Source organism: Pinus tabuliformis, chromosome 4_2, assembly GCF_031772625.1.
Source record: "Pinus tabuliformis cultivar Carrire ecotype Pingquan chromosome 4_2, CPIR1, whole genome shotgun sequence".
Taxonomy (NCBI): Eukaryota; Viridiplantae; Streptophyta; class Pinopsida; order Pinales; family Pinaceae; genus Pinus; species Pinus tabuliformis.
Genome location: NC_142304.1, coordinates 748631204 through 748650300, shown reverse-complemented (window position 1 = coordinate 748650300; position 19097 = coordinate 748631204). Strand labels below are relative to the sequence as shown.

Sequence of the window (19097 nt, the reverse complement as noted above, 5' to 3'; positions counted from 1 at the left end):
ATCCGCATCGCGATGGAGAGGCAAGAGGAGAAGCTGGACGCAATTCATCAGCTGCTGAAGGGAGACCATCAAGATGCAGAGAAAGGAGCAAGTCAGCAACCAGCAATGGACAATGTTTGACATGAGATATGTTTAGGAAAACTCATAGTCTTTTTGGTTACAGTTTTTTGCATGACTTAGATAGAGATATGTATTTCTTGCAGACTAGTAGTATTAGGAAATCTCAAGACTGCCTTGTCTATTTGGCTAAGATTATCAGATTTTGGGCCTTTTACTTTTGGGCGGCCATCAAAAACTATAGATGGATTAATCACCCGGTTTCCCCATGTGGGCGGGTCTGCAATATTTTTGATATGATGTAATGTTTTATTTTCTATCCAGTAATAGAAAGAGTACCACCTCAGCTTACAAAAAAATATATATATATTATGGATCTAAAAAGATCAAATAATTTGATGCATATTTTTTTCTTCAAAAAAAATTTCTTAACTAACTTCTAAATACACAATAAATATCAAATTAAAATAAACTTATACTATTTATTTATGTAATTATTTATTAAAAATAATATAAATAATATTTATATTAAAAATATGTAAATACATAATAACTTTCAAAATAAAATAAATTTATATTATTTATTTTTATAATTATTTATTAAAAATAATATACATAATATGTATATTAAAATGATATTCCTATATTATTATTATATAAAAAAATTACATAATTAAGTAATATAAATACTGCAGGTCTCATTGTTGTGGTGAGTTAACATCACGATTGTATCACACACAAAATGAAATAATTGTTACTCGACCATAATATTAAATTTTCATTGCCGCATAGAAAACCAATACCTTTCAGAGCGGAAAGACGAATAAAAAATCATTACACTTCGTATATCATATAAGCGGAAAACAAATACAGTAGGAAAACCATTACGGTATAGCTTAATCTAATGAGCTTACGAATTAGTTCATAAAATAATGAAAATATTAGTTCATAAAAATAATGAAAATTTTGGTCAAGATTGTAATAAAATTTCGCAGAAGTTTTTTAAAAATCTAAATTATAATAGTCCCTGTTCAAAATTCTCCAAAAATCTTTATAGCGTCATTCAAACACTCGGCGTTCTCCAAAAATCTTTATAACATCAGTAAACAACGCCTTACATTATTATATAAGAGAGGAAGGGAAACATAAAAAAAATCTTTATAGCATCAGTAAACAACGCCTTACTTTATATATAAGAGATGACGGAAAACATGATATATTATTGGAAGAGAGGACGGCAAGCAAGAGTGGAAGGCAAACAAAATAACAGAGATTAATCGAATCCGTATGAGACGGCCAGCGGGAAATCTCATTATTCCAATCAGGTAGCATCCATCCTATTTGTGGGCCACGTCTCGCTTAGCTTATGAGCCATTGATGACACTGCATTTACGACGAATTTCTCCCTCGTTGCCAGTCAGTTCGATAATCAATCCCATATTAACCATCGCAGCAGCAAAGTTTTGCTGCCACGTGCGCAAGTTATTATTCCCAGCGCTTGCGTCGACTACAGTTGCGGTGTTTGGATCTGTAAGCAGTGCTGCGTCGGAGGTAAACATACCATGTTTGTTTAGAAGGCCGTCGTAGTAGAGATTATCGAGAGTTTCAGGCGTAATAATATCCATGAGCACGGTCGTGATGTTGTTGCTGGGGCTTCCCTGAGGACACTTCTCCTTGAGGAGGGCAGCATATTGAGGATGAAGAGACGGGTCGGTCGGAATAGTGGTGCTGAAGTTGTAGAGCCTGGTTACGAATGATGTGCAGTGAGAGACGCCAATTGAATGTGCTCCTGCATGAATACACCCACTCATGGACGAACATTACAAATTACAGCGATGAATATACAAATTACAATATTTTTACTAACCATTGAAATCTTAATACCTCATATGATATATGGTTACTCTAGTGTATCTGATCTTATTGCGATATAAGATCTTACTTCACAACCATAAATATACCAACATCAATACATTCACAAAAATTTGTATGCACCTGAGAGTATAACCATGTCCTTCTGGGATAGACCTTTGGATGCAAAACTCTGTGTCAACTGGCTTACATTGAAGGTAGGGGCAGGTATATTTTTCAGGACTTCTGAAGCCAGCGAAATAATTCCATCCCTTCGTCCAGCAGGAACATCCCAACCAAGAGGATATTGATATGGCGATGCCTGCAATCAATTATAAAAGAATTACTTGCTGTTCAACATTGTTTTGCCGATAATAGTAATTAAATATGTTCGAGTTAAATTAGAATACACATTATCGCTTGCTTCGGTATCATATAAATGGTAAATATACTTATATTTGAACGTTGTCTTTACAATGGTAACCACACAATCATTGTATTCTTTTATAACGTTATTTGAAACATTCGAGGAGAGAATATTGAAATAGTTTAGATACTCTATTCAACATGCCTGCATTTACACGAGCAAACGACTCCAATATGGGATATGCTTACCAGCTTTGCGCTATCTCTAGCAGCAAATGCTAGGATGTCTGCACAGGAAACAGTGTTTGGGCAGATGGTCTCTAATCTCGATTTCGCGGTGTCGATCACGTCAAATCCATGAAGGCTCGGGTTGTTAGCAGGACTCTCTTTCTCGGCAGTGTTGTTGGGAGTGGAGTCTATGAGAACAGAACCATCGCAGCCCTGAAAGCGCACATTATTCCAGCATTAAAACAAACTATAACTTGTAATTGCTTTAGAATTGGACTGAGTTGCAGGTTGGGAGTAGATGCTGATAACATAAAACGATTAGCAGAGGAATATATTTTGATATGGCTTTGTGATATTGACTGTGAAACGTCTAAAAATAACAGAAAGCATTATGAAGTACCACGGAAACTTGCATTTTCATAATTGTTTGCTGTTGATATATTAATACAATTATAATGATGGAATATTGAAGCCTACCCTGACGAAACAATCATGGAAGTGCATCCTGAGGAGCTACTTCTCGACTGTTTAGGAATGCATCTCTCACAACCTCGAACACAGTGGATTCGGCTTTTGGACAACTGAAATCGTAGAAACCCACTTCAAGAGCCCCATTAACACCCGCTGCTAAACCGGCGCAAAGCAATATAGCCAGAACGGCCGAGTACTGATCGGCCTTCGCCATTGCTGTTTCAATACTCATGAAAACTGCACTATGACGGTTTGAATATGAAGAAACACTTAGATAGTCAGTAAATAAGAATTATAGAGCCAATATGAAATTCCAGATGGAAAATTAGTTTGCACCTAGCTAACACAATTAAGAGGCTAATGCTTTATCGATAACTTACGGAAACAGAATTCCGTGACGCCGGGGATGGATGCAGAGCTTTGGTCGTAATCCGTATCGTTTTGCATAAAGGTTGGAAGCTATACATATGTATTTATAGGATGTTGTGTAACCAGAAAACCTACATATGTATTTATAGGATGTCGTGTAAGCAGAAAACCTTTGTGAGGGTACACGGGCGATATCCCGCGTGATTGGGACGGCACGTTATTAACCTCCATACCGGGGTTCGACCCAACGCGTTGCAGTCTATTGGACACTTGGTAATATAATGTTTCTTGGGGGGTTACCTCCCCTCATTTAGAGAAAAACAACTTGTCGTGAAAAGACATCAACCTTCATCCGTTCCCTGTAGGAAAAACGTGGACATGTCGTTATCAAGATGCAGTATAAGCGTTCCGAATAAATTTCGTCAAAATACAGACTTGAATGGAGTAGGCAAAACAGGTTTTCTATTGCTATAAGTAAGTTGGAACCTATTCCAGGAGGTTCCAACCCTATTGAAACATAAATGCAGTCTGACATGCTAGAGAAATAACAGTTGCCTTGCATTTATATTTCCCCCAAAATTGACTTTGGCATGTTAGCAGCAAGACAACTTATTCCCCTTGCATGTGAGACTGCATTTATGTTTCAATAGAGTTGGAAATAGGAACTGCCCCTTCCAGGAGTGGTAATGTTATCAAACAGAATGTGCTTTCCATCGCATAGCAGGAAACTTAATGCACACGTTTTGATGTGATCAAGGTGCAGTTATTTATTATTTATATTTTTTCTCCAAAGGTCAATGCACAGGAACCGCTACCTACTACTTAGACTTAGACGTCCTCAACACTTTTAAAATACCAATGACTCTGAGAGCGCTCAATGAAATTTTTCTGCATCTCTCTCAATTACTAAAAGTATTATATTATCATACCATCGGCTTTAAGCACAAATCAGGTATATGTATTGGTTAGACATAAATAAAATATATATAATAAACTCTGCTTAATTTTCGAGTGTCACCCTTTCTGTCATTGCTGAACAAAACCCTTTCCGAATCGGGGCCTTTTATACGATAACTACTTAAACATTGCCCCAGGGATCTCACCGGCGACAAATAAAATATTTTCTAACAATAAACAAATGAAATGAGTGAGTATTATAGTATCTCTTTCGAGTTGACCCGATCATTGCAGGTAAGCAATAATATCGCGAGCCACAATTGAAATTTTTGCGAATCTTCCGAGCAGCGAGCACTAATATTTGCTTAGTTAAAACTAAGCGGGTGTATAATATTTGGGTGTATAATATTTGGTTTAATATTAGGGTTTAAGATTGTGAGGTTAGAATGGTACTTAAATTTATTTAACATTATAATGTGATAATTATTGGTGCAATGCGATAATGCGATAATTAATGAGACCCTCATTTTTATAATGTTACATTAAATTGAAATTTATTCAATGTTGCATTGAGATTTTTCGAAATTAGGGTTTAATATTAATCACACCGTTCATAATATTACTCTTAGGGTTTATAATTTAATCTTATGATTTGTAATATTAACCTTAACGGTTATAATATTAGTCTTAAGGTTTAATATTAACCTTAGTATTTAAGATATTAATCAATTGGTTTTTAATCTTTGATGGGGGTGGAAATCTCAAGGTGACTCAGAGTCATGTTAAGCCATTTTAAATGCTAATCATGCAAGTGGGAGTACATTCACGAGTGTGGCAGTACCTGAACCAATATGTTCGTGTGAGGGAAGACAACGACCAATGAAGGCATTGAAGCTTGTGTAGGTGGTTCAGGTGCTACATAAGATGCAACATTGGCACCATCATGCTTATATTCTATTTAGGGTGCGGAGAAGGATAAGAAACTCGTCATAGTGTTTACAAAGTCTTATCCTTTGTAAGTTGTTGGAGGTTTAATTGCGAGGGACAATGCGACTTCGTTGGCAATTGGGGAGATGAGAGACTGCGAAAGTATATTCGGTGCATCACTACTCCTCGTCCCACCTTGTAATCTCTTTGGTGCCCGCCATAATCACTATTTGTTTCAGTACATCTCAGGTGTTGTGTGTGGTCTGAAAGTTTCCTTAGGTTGTCGTTTGATTGGAATCTCGCCCTTTATGGCATGTTTGTTAGTGGTATTAGAGTGGCCATAGAACGTGCAAGCACGTCTCACCCACACAGAAGGTGGAGCGTTGCTTTGGTCGTTCATTTTGAGCCTATCTCCCCACCTCCATCATTGTTTTTGTCTCAAGATTTTGTCATCGTGTCAGTGTCTTGTTCATGGTTAGCTCTTGGTTGTAGTTTCCAAAATCTATTATTGGGGTGGTTTGGCTCTTGGTGATGGAATTTGGTGTTGTGGTCTTTTTCAGTGATGGTTTGTAATTTTGGTCTCAAGTTTCCTCATTCATGGTTAGGTCCTTATTAGCGAGGTGGGGGTTTTGAGAGTTCACCTAATAAGCATGCTTGGTGTTGGAATCAGTGAATGATTATCAGTCTTAGTGCTTGTGTAGTGTTGGCAGTGGGGCAGTAGTGGTCTGTAGCTATAGGAGGAGTCACCATTTGCCTGGACTGGGAAGCAATGTGGGTTTCTAAGAGGGAAGCACTCTTTGGAGGTTCTTTTGTGTTATCTTCTTCCATGGCGCCTAGACGAAGATCTCGATTGGTTCTTGATGACAGAAATAAGGCCCTTGAGCCTTCTATGAGAGGACACCATCAGGGCAAGGCAACACGATCCACAGGTTGAGCTAGGACTACAGAAGTGCGAGCTTCAGGGTCTCGCAGAGGTCATCTGCCATTGCAGAGGATGAGTGGAAAATCCCCACATGTTGCTCAAGCTCATCCAAGATAGTCTGTGCAAGTTTCGTTCGAAATCTTTGAGAAGAACTGATGAAAGGAGCAAGAGACCTTGATGGCGGCCCTGATCCAGATTCAGTATTTTTAGTGTCATTTAAGGGAATGTGTAGTGGTGTTGTGGCGTGGGCATACCCACCTCCTTAATAAAGTAGACCCGTTGAGGGATTGGCTAGTACACTTGGAGCAACATGTTAGTTATCCTCACTACCCTCCTCATCCACCAGGGATTGGGGCAGATAATTGAACTTTTGTCAGTTTTGACGATTGACTATTTCCATTGGTGTTTTGTTGATTTTGATGGTTTTTCACCAGCCTTGGCCTTTGAGGTTAACTTCAACTAGATTGTATACTTTTTGGAATTTTTGTCATGGTTAGTTAACTGTGGTAAACAAACCGTGTTGGGGAGAGACGAATATAATTATCTAGAATATCTATGTAAGTATTAACATTTGTAGTCAATAGAAGCAACTAAAATACAAAAAAAAAAGGATTTTAATATTAATCCTCAGATTTATAATAATAGTAATAGGGTTTATAATCCATAAGGTTTATAATATTATAGTATATTATAGGTTCATCCTGGTAATTATAGTATATTAACATTAATTAGTATAACTATAATACTAATAATACTAATAATTAGATAATTATTATGATTATATATTTATTAATGTTAATATTAAGATTAAATCTATACCATACTGGCTTATTTGCATATATCAATGACATTTACTAATGTGGTTGTGCATGTGACTGATATACACATGTTGACATATATCAACGACATTTATTAATGTGGTTGTGCTAGTTATGATAAATTTTCGTGTATCGACATATATTAGCCACATTTATTAATGTGGTTGTGCTAGTTATGAGAAATTTTTTTGTGTAACCCAATATGACAGGCATGTGTAATTTTTTCGTTGCTAGATTTGAAATGTGTTCCTTTTAAAATAAAATTTTAAAAAATATTCCTTTTTAAAAACAACAATGTGCACTATAATAAGAAACCAAAAATAATATACATATTTAGTTAGTTTTAATTAAAAGCATTATAACTCTCAATGTAGTTACAAACTAGTATGAAGGAGTTATGTTAAAGTTAATTCACTATGACTCTAAACCATAAATAAAATATTTCATATAACTATAAAAAGATAAAGTAGTTAAAATTTTAAAAAATATGAACTTTACATAAAGATAAAATATTAAAAAATACAAAATTCTTATATTTTAACTTTAAGGCATGATGAATATTTTAAAATAATTAATATATGTGTGTGTGTGTGTGTGTGTGAGAGAGAGAGAGAGAGAGAATTATGTTCTCTATCTATATATAGACACATTGAGCATTATAAAAAAATAATGAAAAAGAAAAAAACTCAAATACAAATTTGTTTTTCATTTAAATTCTTAATATAAAAATGATATATGACATTTTAAAAATATTAGTGTTAATAAAAAAATTGAATAACGGCCATAATCATTTGCTAACTACGATCAAATCTCTCACGGTGCAAACTTCTTTTTGTGTGAAAAATTTGAGGAAAATTTTGGAGCTTTAGAGATTTGATCTCTCTCGACACTTTAGATATATATATTCCACAATCATGTGTTTTCAAAACATGAAGCCCAAAAACTGTCATCATAACCTTAATTTTAAGTGAACTATAGTAAAAAAAAATTATTATGATTAGTTTATTATAATTTTTAAATTTTTATTTAATTTATTGTGAATGAATAAATAAAATATCTCAAATGACATTTTAAGTAGTCGCATTCCATATATATTTTCCCTGAATTTTTCCATATATATTTTTCCTACAATTTGTTTGAAATCAAAAGAAATATTAGAATTGTAAACTCACATTATATAGTATATATAATGCAAGTATATAGCCCCAAGAGTTAGCTCAATCGGTCAAATCAAGTGCCTTGCCAATGGGAGGTCACAGGTTCGAATCCCGAAAGCTCTGGGGTTAGCTCAATAAATAGGCCGAGGGGTGTTGATGCCCTTCGGGTGGCGTCCACTCAGTGTTTAAAAAACAACCCTGGACGTACCCACTGACCCGGGTACAACCCTTCCAAGTATATAACGGGGATGTATATAAACCAGATGTTGAGTTGAATTCATTTATGTATTCAGAAATATAATTAAAAAATGAAAAATTACACATGATTTATATACACATACATTTTATAAACCAGATGTTGTGTTGAATTCATTTATGTATTCAGAAATATAATTAAAAAATGAAAAATTACACATGATTTATATACACATACATTTTAACGAAAAATTTATAAATTTTCCTTAACCAACAATTTATCAAACATTAATTAAAAATAAAATAAAATAATTTTTCACCTAAAAAATTGGTTAAATCCTTAATTATTATGAATCTGAACTTTACTTTTCTCAATATTTAAAATAAATATCTTCATTTAAAAATAATTCATAATAATCAACACTCAGTTTTTAAAAAATAATCCCTAATAATCAATACTCTAACTCATAGTTGAGGAGAAATTCCTTACTCGTATCTTGTAGTAACTGCCTTACTAGATTCCCACTATTGGCACCATTCCCTCGATTTCGATCGTACGACCTCAACGTGAAAGAATTGATTAATTTAAGTAAACCATAAAATCCCCATAACATTGTTAACATCCATTTCCAATACCTTCTTACTAGAGATATACATAAGCCAGTTTATTAGAGAGCTTTACACAACGTACCAATTAAGCGCTTGAACGTTCCCCAAAAATCCAAACAAATAGTTGTATTCTTTTATATTATTATCTATTATGATTGGAATTTGGATCACATATATTAACAATATTAATAATATAAACATAATCAAGTTTTTTTTATTACATATATTAACAATATTAATAATATAAAAATAATCGAGTTTTTTTTTTTCAATCAATGACTATAATTCTTTTGTTTTCCATAAAATTGTGAAACTTTCACATGATCGTGTAAACTTTATGTTATCATTTTCTTATTAAAATTCTTTAATATTTTAAATTATAATTTGAAAAACAATTTAAGTATTTTTATTTTTTCATTACAATATCATGATAACTGTGTTAGTTTATGTAGTTCACACAAATATTCTAGTTTGAATGGTGTCTTTGAGACTAAAGAACATATTTTTTCCAATATTTAGAAAAGGTTTCTAAATGAAATTCCATGATGATAATAATTATCTAGTTTCTTAATTATCTCAAGCAAAAATTAAGAAAATGATTTAATTAATCATAATTAATTGAGGTAAATTAATTTTCTTTTAATGAATTCTAAAAAGGATATGAGAACAGATCAAGGTGATATAAGCCATTGATTGAGATTAGATCATGGTTGTTCATTTCTCAACAAGAGATTATAAGAGGAAATTAATGGGAATTTGGAGAACACGCCAAGAGATAGATACATAGTGATAGAAAAGGTGCAAAGGAAATGAAATGAAATTTATAAATCAAGATCAACATTATTTGGAGATAGGATTGCCATAAGAGATTTTTCACAGTGATATCCTAAGTTATTTGGAGATCAAATTTTTGTAGAGAGAGGTTAATTTTCGAGTGGTGCAAATTGCTCCAGAGAAGACGAGTTGTTAGAGTAAGGAGATATATTGTTAGTGTGTTTAATTTCCATAGGAAAGTCAATATTCCTAGTTGAGATTGAAATCTAGTGAAGTCATGAATTTATTCTAGGAGGGTAATCAACTTGCAGAAGCAACAAGATTAATTTTTCAGAGGTTTGATAATCTATGAAAGATGATTGTAATTTCTCCATCATTGATTTTGCTGAAAAATAATAAAATTACTCATACAAAAAACTAGTTTCCCCACACGAGGTTTTCTAGTGAAAATTGTCCAAAAATATTAGTGTTTGCTATTTGTGTCTCTTAGTGTAATAATTTTCTCACTTCCTATGGTTCATTTACTCTTTGTGAACTTGTAGTAGTGTTTTATTCAGTATTTGTTGCAATTAGTTGCAGAAGGAAAATAATCAATTGATAGGTGAATAATAACTAGTTAATTGCAACAAATTTAAAAATTTCACATATTAACAGAGCAATCTGAGGGAAAAAGTAGGATTTGTGTAGGCATAGGAAGAGAATTTTTTAGGTTTTTTCGACCTAGTTTATATTCTCCATATTTTTTTTAGGCTTCTTTAAATTTCTAGATTTTCATAAATGGCCAAAAAATGTTTGAGACATCAAGACAGATTGGATGGAGCCTCTAAATTTTGCATGTGGGAAACCATAATGTCTATTGTTTTGGATGAGCATGGACTGAAGGAGAATGTGACTAATGTTATAGTCGTACTAACATATCCAAAACAACTGGAAATTTATATAAAGGAGAATTCCAAAGTCAAGAGGATTATCCACGATGGGTTCAAGGACCATATAGTCTCTCATATCACAGAGAAGGACACGGTGAAGGAAATGTGGGATGCAATTGTAATATGTACATGAACCCTACGAAAAATAGAAAAATGATTCTCTGAGAGAAGTTGAGGACTATTAAGATGCATAAAAGTGAGGATGCCATATGCTACCTCACTAAATTTTGAGTTCCCAAGGACGAGTTGGTTGTAGTAGGATATAATCCAAGTGATGTCGAGTTGCTGTGAGTGGCCTTGAATGGGGTCTTTAGGCAATTGAATGTCTCTTTCCAAGTAATTTATGGGTGAGAAACTTTACCGAGTGGTGATTTCCTATGGAGTGATTTCACTCATGGGGATAGTAGATTGAGCTTGGTTAATGGTAGTAGTAGCAACAACATAAAATATGCAAAAGTTGAGGAGAAACAAGAAAAAGTAGCCCTACTAGGAAAGGGGAAGGTGAAGAAGGGATCCAACAAGGGATCAATACCAAAAGGAGAGAAGAGAAAGAAGGACCTTTTGAAGGTAAAGTGTTATGGTTGTCACGATTTTGTCCATTATGTTAATGGTTTTCCATTTAGGAAAAAGACGAATAAGAAGAAAGAAATAACTTCAACTAGTGTAGATGATCTCTCTAGTAGGATGGGTTAGGAATTCACATTGACTTCTTACTTATCTAGCTCAACTTCACAAGATGTTTTGTATATAGATAGTGGGGCATCATCCCACATGATAAGAGTTAGAAAGTACTTCTCTTGTTATAAGGAGTAGGGCATCAGATTTCAAATCCATATGGGAAATAAGTCCAAGAGAAACCTTGTTGCAAGGGGTACTATTATATTTAAGAGGGAGAATTGCAAGCCAATTCCTATTCATGATGTGCTACATGTGCCAGGATTGGGGATGAACTTGATCTCTGTATCTATCCTTTGCGATAAAGGGTATGATGTCTTATTTAGATAGGCAAAGGTTTTTATTGAAGCATAAAAATTGGAGGTCACAGATAGAAATAGGAATTAGGAGTGAATGGTTGTATACGTTGCAGTTGGATACTTCTAACTCACTTGTTAGTAGTAGCAATCTGAGAGGTTAGTGGGATCTATGGCTTTGTGAGATAGTGAAATATGTTCTACAGGTGAAGACGCAGTGCGATAAAATTTTCATATGATATTTATTCAAGAGGTTTCCAAAAGTAACTTTTTTAAGGAGTGATAACAAATTAGAAGGGTTACTTGACATAGATAGTTCATCTAGATATATGTCGCTTGATCTCTACGAAATATCTCAGTGGTAAGAGTACATTGTGACTTTTTGATGAGTTCTACATGAAGACCTAGATCTACTTCTTAAAGACCAAATATGAGGTCTTCGGTCACTTTTAGGAGTTTAAGGATTATTGATGCCTCTAAAATCCTAGCACCAACATTGGGGATAACCACCTGGTCCGGACCTTAGTATAGCTCCTTTTCCATTTGGTATGGTGGCACCGACTGGATATTATGGGACCAATTTCCCATATAATGAATGATTTGATGGATGATTGTTGTAGAATGTATAATGAAGAGGATAAGTCTTTTAAACTATAACTCAAAAAATACAAATATAATTATATAACCCAGGTGTTCTATAAACGATGTGATTTATGATTATTCCTAAAAGATAAATAATCATATAGATGCCTTACTTATCAATAGAAATATGCACTCATATATAATGATTACTTCATTTAAATAGTTAAACGAAGTAATAATAAAAGCATATGACATTCATAACAATGTATATCGATGTCATATATCTTTAAAGGATAACAATTCTAAATCTTCAGAAATGACATGATAAAGAATTAATTGAAAATCATACATATATATATGAACACTAGCAACTTTCAAAAGGACTGCTTCATTACATAAGGAAATAAGACAAAAAAATAATGATAGGAATACCACATGCATTTGAGTCTTTCCACTATAAATAACACTCTGATTCCACTTTCATATTTGAGAAAACTTCTTGGAAATACAAAAGTACAGTTCTTGAAAAAGTTTCTCTCACAAAATTGTAGAACCTTGATCGATTACTGATAAAAAGATATTCAAAAGTAAAAAAGTGCAACTTCTCAAGTCAAATCTTATATACATTGAGGACCCTTTCTTAAAAGACATGAAAGGGTTTAAATAATAAAAATTAAAACTATCTGTCAATAAAAATTGTTATGAGTTGTTGAAACTACAAACATGAAAATCTGGAATTTGATTTATGAAAATAATAGTGCGATAGCCTTTGAACTAGTTCATTGTATCTACTTTTTCTCTTATAGTTGCAACTAACAGATTGAGAGCATTTGCTGAATTTCTAGCGGATGACTCAGCTTGGAATGTAGTTGAGCTATGTACACAACATCGAAGAGTTCAGGAACCATGATATTGACTGCATCAGAAAGGAATTTGGTGGCCATCTTCTGGCTATGCAGCTTGACTAGGAAAAACCAAAGTGCATCCAAGTCAATTTTTTCACTTTGTCAATTTTTCTTCTCTACTTGGCAAATCCTGTCTCCATTTATCTTCTAGTGCTTTTGCTTTCAGGAGTTTTCCTAGAGAGAAATTGGAGATCAAGTTAGTTAAATATAAGCTGTCATTTACTAACTCGATTACAATGTTCGTTGTATCCCTAGCTCTACAAGTCTCTCTTTTAGCTTTTATTAACTGTGATTCCTAATCTAAAAACAAGATTTCCTTGTGTGATTCTTGGATTATCGATAGATTGGCAACCTTGCCTTCTTCTAAACTTTTCCAAGAGAGAAATTTTTTTATCTTATCATCTGCATTTTCAAATTCCAGTCTAGTGTCAACTACCTGTTTAATAAGTGATGCAAAGATTGTGCACAATGGGTCAACCAATAAGATTTTATGGCAAAGGATGTTTAGCTGCTAAGATAAGGCTTTGGTCACCTCCAGGGCTTATTTCTTGAATTCACTAACCTTTGGGTAACCCTTGAATTTCTCTACCTGTAATTGCAACTGTGCAATTTGTTCTTCTTTAGCCTTCTTTTCCTGCTGAATTGCCACTTGAAGCTTACTAAGCTCTTGAGACAACTTTTGTTGTTTCTAGACAGCTTGTTGATCAATCTTTTGCTTCTATAGATTCAACTATTCTTTTAGTTGCTCATTCTGCTATTTTCTCTCTGCTAGTTGTTGCTCAAGCTCACTAATCCTTTGTTGTTCCTTTTCCAATTTCCCTTCGAGTTGGGTGATCCTTAGATGTTTTTCCTTGATTAGTTGGCTAAATTTGGTGGCTTTCTCCATTGTTGAGACTATACAGGCACTTGCATATTGAGATAACTTGGTTAAACCCTTAGAAGGATTGATTTCTAGGTCTTTCTGTACCACATTCATTAGTTTAGCATGAGGAGTTGAGAGAGGTCCTTGGTCAATTTTTCTCTTGCTCCCCTTTCTTTTGAGCACAAACCTATGCTTTGGACTGTAGAATGCATCCAGGGGTGGTATTTCTTCTACCTTCAATACAATCTCTTCTATAGGATTCTCAGGAATTATTTTGACATCATGTTGAATGTTAGGTGTGCCGACTATACCTTCAATTGGAATATTAGTAACAACAGGCTCCTGTGTTGCGTGTGATTTTGGCTTAGTGAGGTTTTGGGAGTCATTTTGGTTCTTGATCATTTGATCGAACTGCTCCCATTCCTTGATTAAGGTGGAATCAATATTTACATCAGTATCTAGGAGCTCATTGGTCGTTTCATTTGTCTGCTCCTTCTTGGGACTCTTATCCCTTTCAGGACTCTTCTCCTTTTCATGAGTCTTCTCAGTAGTTTTTTCTTCACTGTGGCCTTCTTGCTGCACCATAGGGGTAGTGTTCAACATGTCCAGAGGTAGTGTTTGTAACCTCTATGTCATAAACTTCATAAATCTATCTAATCCCTCTCCTCCCAATCTTATTTTTTCTAGATGTTTTACTTGAGAAAATAACTCAGCTTAAGTGAACAAGTCATCATAATCATCTTTCTCATGTTCAAACTTAGAATTTTTCACCTAAGAGGTAAAGTTGTAAGCCACTACTTTTGGATCATACCGTCTATTGGGAATGACTGCTAACTTTAAAATTTTTATCTTCTTTGTATCTTTCTCTGCATGCTTGAAATCATGTAGTGAGTAAGTACCACATCGCAGGGGGAATGAAGGCCACATTTGTTTTCTGGACTCCTTGAGGTTCCTTGACATTCTTGTTTCTGTTATCTGGTAAGCTATTTCTTAGGGCAATAGCTTATCAATAATGTACAAGGGGAGAACATGTCGATCTGTGGTGCTATTAAAAAGTCTGATGTAGGTGAACTTTTCTTCACCAAACCAACTGCCAATTGATGTTAGGCCAATACTGGCCTCATTGCATAACCAAGGAGTAGGTTTGTTTAAAATGGCCTGATGGATAGGTAAAACAAAACCATGGCAAATTCTATATATATGATCATTATAATGGGCCTTCCACAAATACTTATGATAAATGTGAATAAGGGTTGGGTCTTGAGGAATCCATTTCCAACCTAAAATGAGGTAGTCAGTGTTGAAACAGATGGTATCCATGATGTAGGCGCTCATATAGAATGGTGGTATTATCCAGGTAGTTACAAACCTATTTCTTCTATAATCAAGGATTTGGTTGGTCATTTTATTTGATAAAATGGTTGCCCAGTCCATGATATAAGAGTTAATTGCCACTTCCATTAAGGGCACCATTTCTATAGAAAACATAGCTAAATCAAAGACTCCAAAGAGTCTACATATCATAGTGCCAGCATAGCAATAAGGAGATGCTAAGGAGTCTACGATGTACATACCCGAAGATTCATGCTTATGGTTGTTTGGGAGATGTCTCCATTGCTTGATAGGATTTGACTCCACGTCATTCTCCTTGGAAAAAGCTTCTAATAATGCCTTCTTGTAATGCTTCTAGGGGTCTGGGAAATGGTACATCTTCTTGACATCTTCTGCCTTGAATGACCAGAACATTCTTCCATCGGCAGTAAAGAATGCTATGTTAGTTATGTTGATACTCTCAATTACCCATCTCACCAAGTCATTGTAGGGTAAAACTTTGGCACAGGCCGCTATACTATGGAGGAAGGAGCTAGCCAAATCCTTAAGAGTACTTTCTGATTTACCAGTTGAATCAGGCATTCCTCCTTCTTCTTCAATTTCGGCTGGATCCTTGGCTTCGAGTAAATTATATATTCTTTCCCATGAAGCCCTGCCAAGACCAAGACAGGTAGTATCAGCTACCAACATCAACTTTGTTGGTTCATATTTCGCTATGATGGGGGCCCTTACTTTCCGAGATTTCTTAGTCATTTTTGCTGGACTGATGAGTTCAGACTCACTTTGCAAAACAAAACAGAAGGACGTAACAGTGGAAAAATCTTGGTCAAATCTAATACATAGGACAAAACTAAAAGAAATTAAGCACAATGGATGATACAAATTTTTAATATATTAAGCTACCATGGATGAAATCCTTGAAGGATTCAACAATAACTGCTTTCTTAATGATTTTCCTATAATTTCGAACATGAAACTTTAATGCCGTGATGACATGTCACATCAAAAATTTATAATTGACCTTTTTAGAATGAGTATCATGACTTCCCGATTAGTGATTAGCGATTATCGCATATCGCAAATCATGAGGTACAAGAGTCATGCTTAAATGTGTCCTTTGCATGGTTGCGATTGCGATCATTAGCGAGTTGGCATGGGGAGGTGGATGGCTTTTAAAATTGATAAATCGTTTGTTTTTATTTATCATTGATTTATAACTTTAACCCACAAATGTTTGTAATTTACCTTTATCGAAAGCACACTTCAATAATGAAATCACATGGGAAGATTTCAAAGGGCTTTTGGAATGTGTTTTATGATTTCAGTGATATGCGATTGTGATCGGCTTATCGCATCGGAGGATTTATATGAACACTTGGGATGACTCCTTGATAAGTAGCGATATGTGATTTCCGATGGAGTTATCACATCGATGAATTTCAATGGAACACCTTAAGTTCTCCATTGAAACAAAGGATGTGTGTGATGCGACATTCCTTTAATAATTGTTTTATGATAAGGTTTTGTTATAATTCAAATAAGATCGAACCTTATCAAGAGGAATTTCATGCGTTCAATAGATTTTAAAATTGCAATTGTTATTTAACTTACCCTAAAAGCAAAAGAGCTATTATAAAAAATTATTTTCAAGTGTTTAATTAATTCTATTTATGTCCTAAAAGGGGACCCATTTCTTATTAAATTTTTATTTGAAAAATTTTGAAATGGGGAGGGTTGTTGTATAGCACAACAAGGCTCTAATAGAGAATGTGATAGGCAGGAAGATATAGTATTTTTGTTCAAACAATAGAAATGAGAACATGAGTAAATAATTCTAGGAGTTTTGTACCATGGTAGGAATCATGACAGATTGGACAGTTCCTCATAACCCACAACAGAATGGGGTTATTGAGAGGGAGAACTACTCTATGTGAGAGGTAGAAACAAAGATGACGTTTTATTAGGATCTCCTACTCCTTTTATGGGAGGAGGCATGTAGCACAAATGTCTATATATAGAATATGGTCCCATGTAGAGCACTTGGAAAGATGACACTTAAGGAATAATTCATAGGAAGAAGCCAAATGTTAGTCATTTTACAATATTTTCCATCCTATCATATTGTCATATTTCAAGAGACATGCATTCAAAGTTAGATTAGACTAGAAAGAAACATTATTTCACTTGTTACATAGAAACCTCCAAATTTTATCACATATTTATTCCAGGGACCAGGAAGATCATTGTTAGGAGACATGTCAAGTTCATGGAGGATAAGGCATACAAGAGGTCAAAATATTTTCTAGAAGCTGATGATCACATTTAGTAGTGATGAGTCCCATTAATAGTTATATTTTGAAGATCACCATGCCATCCTCTAATATTAAATCTATCCTTTTTCTCACATTAGTTCAAATTTTTGGTTATAATATGCTTATTAAGAAGAGTAAAAGGATTTTTTCATAGCATGTGGTCCAATGTGGTTTAATTGTTCGCAAAAGAAACATTTTTGAGGAATTTACTATGCAGGGGCTTGATGGAGACAACCAACATCGAATCTGGGGTGCTTTTCCACCTCCTTAACTCCCTAACCCAACTTGGGATCACAACATCCTATCTGACTAGTTCAAATTCATTAATGACCTAGTAACTCCTAGTACAAGTGAAGTTCAAGTGGGACCAAATCCAACATTTCCAAGATCAAGGAGGGAATCAGTCTTATTTTCAAGGTGGATGTTATTAACTTCCCTTTTGCATAAATAAAAATAAATGAAAATCTCATTAGGAGGAGTATTTTGTATAAATAAACATGTGTAGCATTCATCTTTGTACATAAATGAGAAGGCATAATTTCTTCCTGCAATGTTTCTTTTGGGAGACTAATGGGGACCATTAACTTTGTCCTTTGTGTATGTCATACATTCCATTGCCATATGCCCAAAATTTGTACATGAATAACAATAACCAAAAATATACTTTGGTACCTAGAGCATGGAGCTTTCCTTGGTGAACTACTAAAATCATTTTGCCTTAAGATCCTTTCATCATATTTACTACCTCTTGCATCCTTGACACTTTCTACATACCTTCATGGAGTAAGGTTTCCATTAAGGTTAACTTTTTTAATCTTCCTGCTTTTGTTGGAACTAGGAGCATGAACATCTCTTTGAAGCTTCTTCACATCCTTATTTCTTGATGCATTAGACTTTGCATCATTTTTACTTTAGGGTTCAATGACATAACCAACACATGATTTATGAAGGGGGCATCTTTGATCACTTAGGATGCCATCTAAGGTTTTAGAGATCTTTATAATCTTGTTCAACTGATCAACTTCTTTTCTTAGGATATCAATTTCTTCTTTCATCTTCTTGCAGTATTCATCCTTATTTACTAGATGCTTCTCCATCTCTTCTTTGATCCTTATTGCTTCACATGTTTGGGCCTTGATAGAGGAGACATCGAATTTCAATATTACGATTTCTTCATATTTTTATTCAAGTTGGTATAACAATTAATTTCTTTTCTTTCTTTCTTTACCTACTTTTACTTCTAGGAGATCCAAAACTTCCATCACCTTTTCATCTCATTATGTTTGTTTCTTTGTTTCTTCTAGTTGAGATTTAAGGGAGGAGACCTCTTCCTTGTATTGACCATTTTTTTCTTTAAGTTTGGTCAATTCCTCATGTCTTTGTTGAGGATGGTTTGGAAAAATATCTTCCCCTTTATTTTCTTTATCCAATTGATTTATCATGGATATTACTTCTTCATGATGTATTTTCTTGTTTTGATGGAACTCCTCTGTAAGCTTGGTGAGATCCTCATCTCTTTATTGTACTTAAAGCTTGCAAAGGTCAAGTTCCTTCCTTGTATTT

At 34.3% G+C, this 19097-nt stretch overlaps 1 pseudogene; it reads right to left on the bottom strand.

Annotated features, from left to right (window-relative positions):
• Positions 1 to 1421: 1421 nt before the first annotated feature.
• On the bottom strand, positions 1422 to 3187 carry LOC149171760 (peroxidase 5-like; annotated as a pseudogene).
• Between the last annotated feature and the right edge of the window lie 15910 nt (positions 3188 to 19097).